We start from the raw sequence: 13620 nt of genomic DNA, 5'->3' as shown, positions 1-13620 counted from the left end.
ACAAACACATGCGCGCACACACACACACATGCATACACACACACACACACATATATATATTATTTAACTTACAATAAATAATAACATATATGGGATTAGAAAATATCAAGTATCATCAATTTAATCCAGTAATACTAAACTAAAACACACCTGTTTCTAATCTCACGTTTTTATTTTTTCCAAGTTGATTAGTCAAACGAATCAATACATAATAAAGTATATTAAAGATAGTCAACATTACAAACAGTCGTATATGCACACATGCACGTTGATATAAGTTGATATAATACATGAAGACCTATGTAACTGTTGTATAAATCAATATATTTTATTAGCAACTGCCCTTAATCTTCTAGTCAACGCTTTATATAAAAAGAAACATTTCTGACAGAACATTCGCAGTCTGCAGCTTGCTCGGTATTGATGCACCATGCGTCGCGCAGTAATTGTTCTTCTCGTGGTGATACTTGCGACCAGTGTTTGCTACAGTTATCAGAGCTATAATCGGCCATATCGCTATTCTCGGAGAAGGTCCGGGTACAACCGTTATGGCCGTCATGAGTATCCGAAGCCGCAGCCGCAGCCGAAACCTTCAGGTATATTTTTTTATAGTCTCATCATGCTTTCTCCTATTTCCTTATTGGTCGAATTTTGAACTATATGCATACTTCATAGTGAGGGGACTGAATTGTCTGCCAAGAAATCTGAAATGAATATAAAAAGTAAACAATAAAATAATAATAAATAAAGAGTCACGTATCCGAAAATATCATTGTGCAAGCTTTCCGGCTGGCTACAATATGTTTGTCTTCGAGTCTAACGTAAACAATTTCTTGATGAGCCGTTCCATATAAGTTAACAAGTTTAGCGAATTTCCATTACTAATGATTACTATATTGTCCAATTTCTATTATACTGTCTTTAACCCTTATCCTCGAGTGACCTCTTCGCCTTGATAATGTGGTGATGCCTGTGCAAAAAAAAAGAAGCTTGATGACGAAATTTAGAAAACCGCATTATGTTATATTAGTTATTATTATAAAAAAAAGTTTAAAATTATTTTAAAGATTTCTAAAACTTCAATTGTTAAACAAACATATTCATAAAAAAATGACTTAGTGTTTCGTATCTCTATTTTGTTTGGTGGTAGTATAAACCCGATTGTGTAGGCTCCGCGGTGAGAGAATAATATCAACGTTCGATGTCGTGAACGAGTGGTTTGAAGGCTTTAATTGATGTGCGTTGCGCGGCTTGCGTGGTTTGCGCGAATAATGAATAGAGAAAATTAGTCACATCTTTGACAAATTATCACGTAAGCTTAATTAGACAATTTTGAAAGCTAATTAATGAGATATATTTTAATAAATTTCATCATTTTCGTTTTGTTACCGAGTCTTTCGCTGTAAAAACAACATATGCTGTAGAAGAAATCTAAATGTGATTTCTAAATGGTTTCAGTAAAAAATAATAGTCATATTTATAAAGGAAGAACTAACAATAAATTTTATAAACATCAGAGAATTACACAGGGTGTCCACAAAGTCTGCCTACATTATGTAGCCAGACTTTGTGGAAGTATCCTGTAGATTAGGTAGTCAGACTTTGTGGGCACCCTATATATATATATATATATATATATATATATATATATATATATATATATATATATATATATATACGTGCGCGTGCGTGTGTGTGTGTACAGGATGCTTCCACAAAGTTTGGCTACATAATGTAGCCAGACTGTGTGCACACCCTGTATTTATCAAATTCATGATAGAGAGCTATCTTTCATATCCCCTCCTTTCAGTGGTTGAATACTAGTCTCCCACTTAATGCTAAGTTAATTGCACCCGACTAAATGAAAAAAATATATAATTTGGCTCGACATCGGATGGTATCACATATAAGAGCAGTGAAGAATCCGTAAGGGTCGAGGAAGCATAGTACTAACCAGACGATGATCGCTAAGATATTTAGGTTGCCTTGTAGCACTATGATCCAAGTGAATACCTACGGTCATTTCCGACAACAGACCAAAGATAAGCGGATGTTGCGATAACGTGAAGCCCACTGCGTTCTTTACTGTGAGAGTTAGTGATAAGTGGAAATCTAGTGTAGACGCGTTGTGACTTAGACTCTATTGTATACCGTAGGTTATTGCTTATGAGTCATCTCTGTTTATAGAATGTGTAAGGAATCGCAGTGGGTGAATAATAATAATAATAATAATAATAATAATAATAATAATAATAATAATAATAATAATAATAATAATATTAATAATAATAAGTACGAAAATGATAAGGGATAAAAATTGCTAAAAAATGCGAATAGCCTTTGGTGATTTGTTATAATTCCCCTGTCAACATAAAATCGACAACCACAAAAACCCTGCACACATTGTGAAAATAGAAAAAAATAAAGAATACATAATTTTATATTACTCGTTGTTATATCTTAGTCGATTTATTCATTAATTTCTTATGAATTAGAAGCTTTCATTTTAGTCGTTGTGTTTACCCGACATTTCTAATTTGGATATTTTGTAGAAAGCTATTGTGTATTTATAGAAGACTTCAGGAGAGGATTGCCTTATACATAAGTAGAAATATTTGCATAATCAATGATATTAATCACAAGGATATGATTATCACTAGAAAGCCGGTTTGAATCAAATCTGTACATACTTTGTATCCGTCTTTCTTGCTCATTTTTTAACAATATTCTTCTAGTTCTTATGTTTGTTTGAACAAATTTATGGCGGCATTCCATGTACTGATATATATACATATATATATATATATATATATATATATATATATATATATATATATATATATATATATAAGAATGATAAAAAGAAAGAAGCGGTAAGTTAGACAACATCTTGGAATTTGTAATATAGGCATTGTATCATTAATATATATATATATATATATATATATATATATATATACATAAGCATATATTTTATATGTGTAATATATATTATTTACACACATATATATATGTAAAAGCGTATATATACTTATATATAAATATATATATATATATACATATATATATATGATGGTTGCAACGTCTTATCAGACGAGTGCCACTCCCTCAGTCACTGAATGTACATGTGCTCGAAGATGACTGTTTAGCCCTACTAGCGTCTTGCACACCCATGAACAGACATGAGACTGAAAACTATCATTGGTATATATATATATATATATATATATATATATATATATATATATATATATATATATATATATATATGAACAAACATATACGTACACTTATACAAATACATATATATATATAAATACGCATATATATATGCATATATACATACACACAAATACGCATATATATACATATACGTACACACATGCATGCGTAAACATATACATACGTATATATATACACATATATACGCATACATACATGCAAACTTATACACACATACATATACACACAAGAATATGCATATACACATATACATACACGCGCATGCATGTATATACATATACAGATACATGTGCATATTCATACATATACATACACATGTACATACATAGAACACACATACATATCCATACATATATACCTACACATACATACACATACATGCACATACCCATACACACATATACACACATATACATGCATATACATACATATACATACATGCACACACAAACATATATATATGTACATACACACATATACAAACATATATACGCGCATATACACATATATCCATACACATATTTATTCATATATACATACATATAAATATAAAAATGTACATATACAGATACAGTAATACATATAAACATATATACACACATACATACATAGAGTAGTTATTTCATGCTTCCAGCCTGTTAGGCCTGCACGCGTCACAACTTTGCCAGCACCACTGGACTGTTTTTGTAGACAAATGTCTAAGAGAATATCTGTACAAAGATGTTATTGCAGAGTTGTGGCTTTGTCCGAAAGCTAAGTCTCTCTCTCGGTTCCAAATGTTGAGATATAGCAAAAAGCAAGAGCAAAATAGCCAGCATCATGTCAAACTGCAGACTAGCTTAATGCGGGTACCGGTCGTCCGCTTTATAGATTTTAAATCAGAAATTGGTTTCTCCTACAGGGGTTGCCTTCATCACAGCTACAGGAGCCCTCTCCACTCCAGTGCTATTCGGTACATGTCTGTGATTAAGGTTGGTGGGCACCAGAGCATATTCCACACACAGCTGAATCATGATTGCCGCAGCTGACTGGGCCTAAGCTTCTCTGCAGGACTACCTAACCCTTAGCCTTTGGTTAAAGAACCTTAGCCCACAAGGCAGTGGAGGTCACGTTATACAGCACCGGACACATGCTGTTTATCAGAGTCCCAGCAATAAATAAATAAAAACAACTCTAAAACACACGACAGGTAAAAACAGGTGGTCATGAGTTGGGTGTCTGTGCAAATCCCAAACCAAAGGAGCGAACAAAATGGAATAACTCTCCAGCGATCACGACGACAGTGATGATGTGTCCTATTTAATTCATTTAATTAATTTGCTTTTACTTATTCATGTTCAAATCAATTTAAATGCATTAATACATACATAAAAAATACGTGTCCGAAAAAAAAACGTGTTAAGGACGTTTGATTTCTTTGATGATGATGATGACGATGATGATGACGATGATGATGATGAACACAAATAAACATAAGTTACAAATAATACATGTCCGACAGAAACGATACGTGTAATACTCTCAATCCTTTGTTAAAAAAAGATATATATATATATATATATATATATATATATATATACATACATACACACATCAGGTTTATGTAAAAGTCTGAGGAAGCTACAGACGGTTCAAAAAACGGCCAGATAGCTGAAGCAATAATGTAGCTTAACAGAAAGATACGGTAATAAAAAATAAAACGCATATTTACTCTACAACAGTATTGAGCACTTTTTTCAGTTTTTATTAATTACCATTTCCAATAAATATATACACACATTATATATATATATATATATATATATATATATATATATATATATATATATATATATATACTTTATATTATATATAATATACGCTGATTTTTCATAAAATGCCAACATCAATATATTGCATATGAAAGCGTCCGCTGAGGAATTTTCACAGATCCCGCTTGTAGAAATATATTTATATGAAAACTAGGACAATATTACCACTTATGAATTCATGTAAAAGTGTAAATATTTATTTATTAATGTGGAAGCATATAAATGTTATATATTTGAGAGAGTATTTTCTCGTTTGTTTACAATAAACTTTTTAGTCAAGATCAAAGTGTAGTATCTGTTCTTCAGATGCTGCACTTCCATTTCTTGTTCTCTTTCGGTGGAGGAGAAATCCTTCACGACTGAGACAATTTTTATTTTTGTACCTTTTCTCCACGTTAAAAAACGACCCTGGTGTCTAACTCTGTCCCGTGGGGAGGCATAGTAAATAGGTACAATAAACTTACATTTATATTATGACCTTTTGTTTTATTTATCACTATCGAGCTACTAAAGTACACTATTATAATATAGTATATTATGTCTGTCTATCGATTTCGATGAGTACCTAATAACTTCCGATTTATCTTGTGTGGCCAGAGGTATGCAATACTAAATTTGTGTCACCTGAGTCGACACTGCTAAATACCTGTGGCAAGTAGAAATTTCAGGACAACTGGAAACTATGCAGAGATAAGTGGAAACCACATAGGGTACCTGCAATTCCAATCTGCTACTTGCCAGGTTCATCGGTGCTTCACTTCGGTGATTTGACGAGAACCAATTAGTAAATGGGATTATGCCATATATAGTATAAATACATATATACAGTGGTATCTATTTTTTTTTAATTATATATGTTAACTGAAATCTTTATTTGTACGTTTAAAGAATATTTGTGTAATATTTTTTAATGTGTTTTTACTTTTTTATGTGCATTTTTTGTTGAATTCTTATAGTTAATAATAAACATATTTTTAAGTTTAACTTATCTTTTTTTACTTTTTTGTTTTTATTACTATTATTATTATTATTATTATTATTATTATTATTATTATTATTGGTGTTATTACTGAAATTATTATTAGCAATGTATGGAGACTTGTTTTTCATATAATATTTGTTTTTGAAGAATTCGTGATGAACTGACACCTATGATTAAAGTAAACAGAAAATAAGTTCACTCACATTGTATCTGCACCCACACAGAATGAGACGACTATTTCTCTTTAGCTCTCTCTCTCTCTCTTTCTCTCTCTCACTCATTCCTATATATATATATATATATATATATATATATATATATATATATACACATACATATATATATGTTTGTATTTTTCTATATGTGTGTCTATCTGCATTATGTATACATACTAGCATGGGTGCCCGGCTTTGCCCGAGTATTTGGAGGTGTATGTTAGGCAAAAAAAAAAAAACGCGGTCAATTTTTTTAACTTTGGCCCCTATTATGACCCCGTAAAATGTATTGTTATTAAGTTAGATCCATGTCCAAGGAACCTATATCTTAAATATCAAGTGTTTAGACCCAAAATTGTCGGAAGAGTTTGGTAGAGTTCTCAAACGTCAAATCGTTGAACTTTGCCTCCTTAAATGCCAAATTTCTGGCCCAAGCCCGATCGCCTCGGATTTCCCAAATCTCAGTACCCTATATATCAAATTTCGAGTCTGTAGACTTAAAATTGACAGAGTTATTGCGTAGGGAAATGCACACGCACAGACACGCATACCGACAGATAAACTTGCAGATACACAAACCCGTTGACTTTTATAGATATACTAGCATTTCAGCCCGGCGTTGCCCGGGTTTTAGAGGTGTATGTTGAGCAAAACAAAACAAAAAAAAAGAAACGGTCAATTTATTTAAAATTTGACCCCTATTATGACTCCTTAAAATCTATTGATTTGAGCTCAAATTGAGTTATTAAGTGAGATCAATGTCCAAAGAACCTATATCTAAAATTTCAAGTGTTTAGACCCCAAATGCTCGGAGGAGTTTGGTAGAGTTCAAGTGTTTGGTCAAATCGTTGAACTTTGACCCTTTTACAGCCAAATTTCTGGCCGAAGACCGATCGCATCGATTTTCCCAAATCTCAGTACCTTGTATATAAAATTTCGAGTGTGTAGTCTGAAAATTAACGGAGTTATTTCGAAGGAAAATGTACACAAACACACAGACAGACACACACAGACACGTTCACTTTTATAGATATATAGATATACGCGCATATATATATGTGTGTGTGTATATACATATGCAAGCAGGTACACATAGATATCGATATATCTATCTATCTATCCATCTCTCTCTAACTATATATATATATATATGCATATATATACATATATATATACATATATATATATATTATATTATATATAGGCACGTTATTTTGTATTATACCTAACGCTCTCTGTATTTAAATATGTATGTGTATATGTGTGTGTGTATATATATACACACATATATATATATAACTACTTCATTTACTCACATAAAATTAATATACAAAAGTATAGATTTATGCGTTAACTTTAAGTATTTACTTCAACAGTGCTCAATACGTTGGTAGAGCTAGTTAGTAATTTATAAAATATATATGCCTATTAAGCTACACTGAATATTCTTCGTTTCATCGCGGAATATTCAGTGTAGCTTAATCGCCATATATATTTTATAAATTACTATATATATATATATATATATATATATATATATATATATATATATATATAATTTATGAATAAAATATAAATAAAATATAATAATTGGGGCTGGAAATTGTATAAAAACAAGAAAGATATCGGACGGAAAAATTCATCCACACCTGAACAGTTATACAGCAGAGAACTTGAATGCTAGAGAATATCCTCAAATGTTTTAATGTCCTGCTATACGTTTATTTGTCGGGGCAACCTGGCATGATGGTACTTTTTCCTACAATAAATCCTTACTAAATATTAAAAACCGCGAAGTATTCACGGCCATAATTACATCTCCTCATTATGACTAACCCACAATGACTTTTAACAGTTCTTGTGCACATTGAAATGATGTGGCCTCAAATGATATCACAAATCTGGATACTTCACCACACTAGATGAATCAATGTCTGCGGATCGGGTGAGGCAATGAAACAACAAAAATGTAACGTAGTTAAATTTTTAATTGCGTAGACGGAAATTGTATTACAACATTTTTACTTACTCAGTATTTTAGAGGTAAACGGAAACTTTTGTGGAATATTCGAATATGTATGCATCTCGTATAGAGATCAAATGTTAGCTCAATTAAATTGAAGCCATTGATTTCTAAGAACTTTGTTTGAAGTATATTAACAAAAATAAAGTGTGCTATATTCTCGATTTCGTCAAATGAGATTATTTCAGAAAGAAAGTGTTAGATCCCTCTCCAGAACATCTGAGAGGAAAATAAAACAAAATATAAGAGCGACACACACGATGTAAAAACATTTGTAAATGTAGGGTTAAACTTAGCACATGTTTTCTTATAAGATACAATATTAAATAATTACAAATGAGCATAATATATAAAATTATATAAAAAAAAGAAATAAAGAGTAAAATACGAAATACAAACACAATATATAACACAACATTCTATCTTCCTCTCTTTAAATACTCTCTCTCTCTCTCCCATAACCTTACTCTGACGATTTACTGTTAATGCCATCCAAAACAGCATTAAAAAGTACTTATTAATCTTCCATTCATGTGTTAATAACTGGTGGCCTGGGGGAAAGTGTTAGCTTACTAAGTAAAAAGTTGCTTTATAACACGGTTTAAATTTCCAGACTTCCTACATGGTGATTGCGAAATTATAGAACATAAGTGACCGTAGGGATTAGAATAATTGGTAATATTTATTTTTGGAAATGTGATAATTACATAAGCAAATACAAGTTAAGCCCTGCTTAAGAATTGAACATAAACGCAATCAAATTTAGCGCAAACGGAAATTTTGACTTCCAGCCATTCAATGCTCTCTCTCTGAATGAGTTCTCTTAATCCTTACCGACACAGTATTTATATCTACTAAATTTCACACCATTTAAGTATTAATATCCAATTGGCTGGAGGAGAAATGCTATGAAATAAACATGAAACCAATGTTAGCTTTGACTGAGTACAGATCTCCCGACCTGCGGTGAATTTAATATTTCTTGCAGTGATATTAACTAGGGCTAACTATTATTGTTTATATGAAAAATATTATATACATATATATATATCTATATCTATATATATATACATATATATACACACACACACACATATATATATATATATATATATATATATATAATCTTGTAAGTTCTTTAATATAAAACAATATTTACTCCTTCGTTGGAAACTCATTTTACGATAAAGTTTATTAATTTCCTGCAATAGCTATCACTAATTCACAATAGTCCACATGTTTTTTAAAGTATTATCAGTTCTTCACTAGGAAACACTGATTATATATATATATATATATATATATATATATATATATATATATGCGTGTATATATATATATATGTGTGTGTGTGTGTGCTTGTGTGCGCGTGCGTACGTGTCTGCATAGGGTCCTCGCGCGAGAGCACAGGACAAAAAAATGTCTATTACTTGTCTATTTAACAGGTGCTTCGACTGTCGAGAATTGATTTAGCTAATTTTAAATGTTCATTGGTTTTCGGTGTTTTAGATGTTAATCTCGTGTTTCTCGTATATACCTTATGCATGTTCATGAAATTATAAAATAATATGTTCCTTATTTCATTCCAGTCAGTTTTGCATTTAGAGGATTTAAAAATGTTGCGTCAAACAAACGTTATTTAAAGTTTCGGATTCGAAATTGAAAGAGTTTATTTTATTTTTGCACATAATTTGATCATTGCAAATGGACAGTAAAAGTATATTGATATAGAGAGGGGTATGTATATACAGATAGAGTCCAAGACAAGTATTTACACTTGTATAAAATCAGCCTAAATCAGTGAGTGTTCGTCACGGTTTTCAAAGATATATTATACTACTAACGAAACAAATAGATGGTTTGAAACCTCGTCTTATTAGTGCGATGGAGACTTCGATCTATAGATTGGAGATTTTTAAACAAACACATTTCAAATAAAACACTATTGCGTACTTACTCACCATGACAAAATTCGTATAAATTCAAAAAACTTTAGCAAAATAATTACAAGAAAAAAATAGAGTGTTTCTATAGACAATAAACTAACATATTTGACGTGAAATATTATTATGTACTTACGTGTCATTTCGTAATTAACATATATACCAAATCTATGGAAAATGAATCGATAGAAAAATAGCAAAAGCGTCGCATACTTGTATAGGTTAGGGACTGTAGGAACCAACGTATTTCAGGGGGGAATATTATTTAGTACTTATTTATCATGTCGAAATTAGTATAAATTTCAAAAAAAGTATTGTGAATGGATGAATTCGACCATTGTAACAATTACACCAGACACGCAACTTGTAGGTCGTTTTTTTTAATTTACTATAGATGGTTATTTCATGAGTAATATACAAAATGACCACCTTAAAGTAAAATCTGAACAAGTGCCCGTCTTCTTGTTAAGATATATTCGTGCTGAGTCCAACCGAAACTATCACCGAGTTCGTGTCCCACTTTCCACTTTGCACTTGTTAACCGTTAGTTTGCAGTCGCGTTCGTGAAATCATAAGTTGTTATTCTATTGTATAAAACTAATAAACAACGATTTAGAAATAATCTTTATTAAACCCAATGATCCAATGTTGAAGAACGTACGAAAATGAAAGCACAATACCACGTTTAAAGCACAATCTATTACGACCTTTCTCATATTAAATAAACAGTGGCAACGTAATACGCTTATATTTCGTGTTTCGTGTATTTATTTTTGTATTACTTCGTCCTTTGTCTAATTGACTTTTTCCCAATAGTAGGTTATTAGCGTGCCAATAGTTATTAAACTAATAAAGAGCAAGGAATAACAATGCATGAACACTTGCGAGCGATCATTATAATGCCAGTGGAATTTGGTTTCCTAAATATTATATCAAATATGAACGTGATACAGCCAAAAACTTTCACTGGTAATATAATAATTGACCTGCAATATTATGCATGGGACTATGACAACAGCATATTCTCTTCATTGTTTGGAAACTCGAGTATATATTCAGCATAGTTAGACTCAGTTAATCAACCGAGAACAACACGATTCTATATAAAAGCATATAAGACTTCCACAGATACACACTTGCGACTAAAAAAAAAAAAATGAAAAGAAAATGCTGTTGTTCTCAACCTAATTATAAATGAGGAATGGAATCTAGAGTTGTATGATTTCTGTATTCAACCCTCATTTCCTAAAAGAAAAAAAACAACAACAACAACAACAATAACAAAAACGCTATAATTTTCGGTTTACTCTACCTTTATCTCCATAGATGTCAGACGAGTGTACTTACAGCTCAGGTTTCTCTTTAAAAGATATCTGCATCCACAACGTATGACTTACGTAAACTAACTTCAATGAACATAAAGTATCTTCTAACAACGAGTAAACTGTTACAATCTCTGCGAATGATGCCTTAATTGTAAGAAACATTCTGGTATTAACCAAAAGTATAATATATATTTCAGCTGCGTGCGATCCCAATTTCAAAACAAGTCGATGTTTAGCCGACTGTCCAGCCAACAGCTTACCAATTGTTGGAAGACCATGTCCAGCTGGACAAAAATGCTGCACCTAAAACCTTAAAGTATGTATAACTTCCGTATCTATTGACTGTGAAGTATATATATATATATATATATATATATATATATATATATATATATATATATATATATATGTGTGTGTGTGTGTGTGTGTATATATATATGTGTGTGTATATATATATATATATATATATATAATCATTTCTACGTGTATACTTTATAAAAACCTTATACTAATCATCGGTCTTAAAATGTTTGTTTTCCTAATTATAGTGTATTAGTCTAAACACTGGTCAAGATTAGTATTGGATTTATCCAATACTGGATACAAGTTTTAAGGCCAGTATCTGTACAGAAAGGCTGATATTTAATCATTGCTGATAGGCTGTTTAAATGGTATGTTTGAAAATTGTACACATCTTATTTAATGCAACATATTATTACATACAAAATATATGCAATTAGATAGGACCAAAACAATCTTAATTGTGCAAGGAAAGACATGGACTACAAAGGAAATAAAGTCAGCAACTTTGTTTTATTACAAAACTTATGTTTTTTATTTTAAAATGTATGCCATCGGTTTTTAAATACCTTGTATATGTATCACTAACAAGTAGAAAATGGATGTTGAATTGCACCGCATTTTTTCCGGGAATTTTGAATTGCAGATAACAACGTATGGATAAAGAATATTCGTTATATACGTAGGGTTTGCATATTACTTTTATCCGATATCTTCTGCGAACGAATCGATCGTCATATCTCCCAGGCTGGTCCTCGGTCGTATTCATAGTTGAACTAGACAAGCATATTACCATGAGGCAAAGTGTTATCTAGATTACATACATTGTATTATTATCAAATGTAATAAATATTTACACCAGTGTAATAAAAGAAAGGATAAATAATAACAGTTATAATATTATTAGTAGTAACATGACAGTTTATGCATTCATGTAATAAAGTATACATAACTAGTATGACAAGACGATAACTTTCTATTTATATTTCTTTATTTTTTTAGGTCTGACATCAAACTGATTGCAAGCATGTAAAGGACTTAATGGATAAACAGACTACTTTATTAACCAATATTCTCTGTCTCACTCTATCTCTTCCTTCCTTTTTCTCTCTCTCTGAAATAAAATTTCAATTGCTTACACTTCTTTTGTATTTTTTATCATTATGTTGAAATCATTATCGTGTCACTGTATAGTGAAAGCATGCAAGTGAAAATAAAGATCATAACAATGTATGCTTTCAGGCGAACATATATATAAACAGTAATAGTGAAACTATACGTAAAGTAAAATTCTTATACAAGGAACCGTGTGGTCCGGTTAACGGCTGGACCAATTTTGTTGAAATTTTACACGAAGAAACTTGCTTTAATTGGGAGTGTTCTTACGTAGGTTTTATATCGGGATACGTCTGGTAAGTATCGACAATCTATAGCACTGACAAACCTTTTTTTTTTTTTGGTGCCCAAGAATCTAAACTAATTAAGACTAATCTGGGGGTGCTGATACCGAAAATTAAATTAATTTGTCTCATCAGTTAAAATTGTTGAAATATTTGCTATTTTATCCTTTTCTACCTTAAAATTAAATATGTTCTCACTGCATGTTTTGGATCCCTTTATATACCTTTAAGTTACTCTTATTAAAAAGTTATTTTAATCCTCATTTCCTTTTCCGTTTGGTATTTACTCCCATTTTGTAATCACGGTTGACATAGCACGCTTGTTTCTTCTTTGTTCCCTATCATCCCTGGGGTAAACGATGTGTTTTACTCAGTTAT

The 13620-nt window shown here is 31.1% G+C and overlaps 1 long non-coding RNA gene across 1 annotated transcript; it reads left to right on the top strand.

Moving 5' to 3' along the window:
• The first annotated feature begins 398 nt into the window (after window positions 1–398).
• LOC145277100 (uncharacterized) lies at window positions 399–12982 on the top strand. The gene is made up of 3 exons (XR_013868108.1): window positions 399–596; window positions 11740–11858; window positions 12845–12982. It is a non-coding gene; the product is annotated as an uncharacterized LOC145277100 (long non-coding RNA).
• Window positions 12983–13620: the final 638 nt, after the last annotated feature.

This window comes from Euprymna scolopes, chromosome 5 (genome assembly GCF_053919585.1).
Source record: "Euprymna scolopes isolate OS-2025 chromosome 5, ASM5391958v1, whole genome shotgun sequence".
In the NCBI taxonomy this organism is placed as follows: Eukaryota; Metazoa; Mollusca; class Cephalopoda; order Sepiida; family Sepiolidae; genus Euprymna; species Euprymna scolopes.
The sequence above is the reverse complement of the archived record's forward strand: the minus strand, read 5'-3'. Positions and strand labels throughout refer to the sequence as shown.